Below are 3,921 nucleotides of genomic sequence, written 5' to 3' on the forward strand. Positions count from 1 at the left end.
TCTACGAACTAGTAACTCATCCCAAGCTAAAGGAAACATGAGAACCAACCAAAAAACAAAGCAAATGAACCCCCAGTACCATGGAGATCCAAGAAATGGAAAGGCTAGGAAAATTCATTGTCAATATAGGAAATCATCCATGTGAGTGACAGACCATGACCAATAGACTACATGCATATGCCATGCATGCCAAAAATAGTGAGGAAAACATACATGCAACTCGGTACCTACAAGAAAAAACCGTTGTAGTTGTTGATCCCGATGTCCTCTTGCACTTTCCTACTCTTCCCTTTCCTTCTTGCTCCAAAACTCCAGGTATGCCACACCCTCCAAGAGTGGTCCAAGAAAAATCTAAGTGTCCAAGGGTGAGAGAGACAGAATAATGAGAGAGCTCCAAAACTGAACTGAAAAAAGGTTACAAACTAATCCTCATAAACCTTTTTATCAATTAGGCCTCTATTGTCTTCTTTTTCCATTATTTTCCTTCAATTTCCTCCTCACATGCAACTTGTGACCTTTCACCTCCCTTTTCTCCTAATTTCCATGATTTTCATAAACAAATGTTCCAAAAATACCATTTTTCCTTTCCAAACCCTTTGTCATTTCCTTTGCCAACTTCCTTAGCCATTAATAAACCAAATGAACACCCACACTGGGATGTCTTGCCCAAAATTCAGCTCGGAATAAGTATCCCATCAACTGTGGTTATTATTACATGGAATTTTCACCAGGGATGTTACACTTTCAGCGATGATGATGGTGATAACATGGTACTCTCAGACGATACTTTCTATAGGTTAGGCGGTGAATAAGAAGAAGAGGACCCATAAAATTATGAAGAAGAGGGGGAAAATAGTGATGAAGACATGGCAAACCAAGATCTAAACTTGATGACTCAAGGCCCGCTTTCACTGTCGGGTGTTTTACACAAAATGCCAAGGCACCTGGAGAAGTTGTTCTAGAATTTCCTATAGATTCACAAGCTCATGCAATTTACTAAATCACAGGACAAGAATCTACTTCTACTTTCAACCAACAGAAGCCAATAGATCGATGAGAACAATATGAACAAGAAGAAGAAAAATTAATGGCACATAACACAATAAGTTTCTCTGGGGAAATCCATTGCTCAAAACCCCGCCTATCTGTATTGCATTAATCTGAAATATGAGTGAAGATACAAAGCTTATTCTCACTAGAACAATTCCGCACAAGTATGCTCAACTCTCTACCCCACAAGGCCACAATTAGCCAAAACTTAGCAAATTTCCACTGCCTGCCAAGCCCCTATTTCCTTGTGCCATTCCTGGTCAAAGAATCTGGATGACTACAATATGCTCTGCTCAACCTTGAGCTCAATCTACACAAGTATTTCCTATCCTCTTCCTAATGGCTTCCTTTGGCCATTACTTAGCCAAATTCCTTGCCTTCAAGATTTCGATTCCTTGCAGAATTATTGAGAGAATTAGCCTCTATTTAATGAGGAAATCCTTCTTCCATAACTGCACAATCCAATATTAGGCACTCAACTGATATGCATGCACCATCTGTACAACTCAGAAAATTATACAACTGATAGTATATTGTCCCTGCACTCTAGTCTCACCTCGGCCTTCCTTTGAATTGACATGCATGAGTTTCTCATGATTGAATATTATGTTAGCTGGAGAAGCACTGAGGATGTATTGGTGCACTGACTCACTATTAAACCTCTACTAGTTCCACAAATAATTAGAACTAGTTTAATTGTCTATAACTCATTCAAATTGACTTATCTAATTACAACTCAAATAAACTCATCCTGGACCCCTAAAACTTAGGGAGAACAGATACATGACTACAGAAAGAGTTTCAACTCAAAATTCCTAAACTAATTAAGTTAATTTAACTTAGTTAACTATTACAAGTTGTTATGAGAAAATAATTACAATTTAATTCAAGGACAAATTAAATTGGAATTTCTAGATGTTATTTTTAACATTGCTTGTTGCTATTTTCAACAGTTGTTAACAAAGTATGACCATGAAAAAGTAGTGAAGGCAGAGGACCATCTAGGCAAATTTTACCTAAATCTACAAATGCTTGAGTTATGTTACGATGAAGTTGCATGTATACTTTTTATGTGTAACTTAGATGGCATAGTAGTTGTATGGTATCACAACCTTCCTCTGAACTCAATCCAGAATTGGAGGGGTTTTAAGAAACTATTTCTTGAGAAATTCATTGATGATAAAACCCCTGCCATGCTTTTAAGAGAGTTGGGTAGTCTTAAGATGGAGCAGAAAGAGAAACTGAAATATTTCAATCAAAGGTTTAATCGTATCTTGAGTAGATTTCCCCAGACAAAAAACCTCATGACTCCATCACCATCCATTATTTCACATATGCCTCTTACCAAAAAGCATTGTGAAGTTCGTGAAAAGAATTGCGAAGACAAATTTGGTTGAAAATTTCAAAGAGGAAATCACGGTTGAAAAGGACTTCCGTGCGACTGGAGTCATTGTAGATGACGAACCAACAAAGGACTCCAAAGACACGGGTAAAAGGTCTCGGGCCTCCATAAGCAAGTCCAAGGAGAAGGAAGCAATCGATCTAGAGAGCTTCACCCACACCATCAAGTCCTTGTCAAATGAGCTGGAAAAATTGAAACAAAGGTCAAGAGAGACCATCGTGAGCAAAAAGCCTCCTAGATTCAAAATTTTGAGCATGGGTGCTAACTCCAGCAGTAGCAACAACCAACTATCCAAGTCTGCGCAAAGCTCAAACGTTGTGCTAAATGTTGAGAGTATGGGCATGGAAAAATATTGTTCGTTTCATCAGGAGTATCATTCAGAAAATACATGCCCACAATGGAATCGCAACATGAACTCTCTATTGAGCATTGAAAAAGGTATGTAATTACCACTTATTTCTTTATCTTTTCCTTTAATTCATAACTTCTTCACATTCTAAGATGGCCATATGTCAAAGGATTATGATAGAATTTTTTATGCTCTTAACCTGGAAGATGATACAAGAATACCAAATATGCGCAAAGATATACCCAGAACATAGAACAGTGAGAAACAACAACAGGTATTTTATTATTCAGAAAGTAATTTTCACTTGCCTCTTCGAGGGGGCAACCTCCAATAGAGCAGAGCTCGATTACAAAATAAGACATGATGCTCCTTGTAGGGAGTATCTATCATTTATATATGACTCATACATGTAATACCATGGAGAAATACCATGGTTCTTATTAATACCTTCTATCTAATACCATGGCCCATTTGCAACTAACTGTGGTCCTGTCATTAAATGCGGGTTAACCATTTACAATTATTAATATGGGCTTTATTAACTCTTTACTTAACTATAACTATGACTCGATCCTATTACATAAATAAGGGGGTTAGGGTGGGACCCTAACATGCCCTCCCCCTTAAGAATAACCTTGTCCTCAAGGCTGAAGCTGCGGAAACTGTTGAAGAATAGTGGCTAGTTCCCAGGTTGCATCTTTCGGAGAGGTGTCTTTCCACTTGACGAGGACTTCCTTGATCATGCAGCCACGCATGTGTCATTCTTGTGTGTCGAGGACCTGTTTATGTTGGAGCCAGATTGACTCTTCGTCATCCAATTCAGGTAGACTGGTTTGAATTCTGTAGTTGTTCCCAATCACTTTCTTGAGGCATGAGACAAGGAAAACTGGATGGATTTTTGCAGTGGGTGGTAAAGCTAGCTTGTAGGCCACTTCTCCAATGCGCTGAAGTACTCGATATGGTCCGTAGAATTTTGGAGATAGTTTCTGACAACCAATGTCTTTGAGTGATGTTTGCTTATATGGTTGCAGACTCAAAAATACCTGATCCCCTTCTTGAAATTGGCGTTCTGAGCGGTGCTAATCTACCTGTTGCTTCATGTGGTTTTGAGCTTGATGAA

This window comes from Pinus tabuliformis, chromosome 2_2, assembly GCF_031772625.1.
Source record: "Pinus tabuliformis cultivar Carrire ecotype Pingquan chromosome 2_2, CPIR1, whole genome shotgun sequence".
NCBI classification, from domain to species: domain Eukaryota; kingdom Viridiplantae; phylum Streptophyta; class Pinopsida; order Pinales; family Pinaceae; genus Pinus; species Pinus tabuliformis.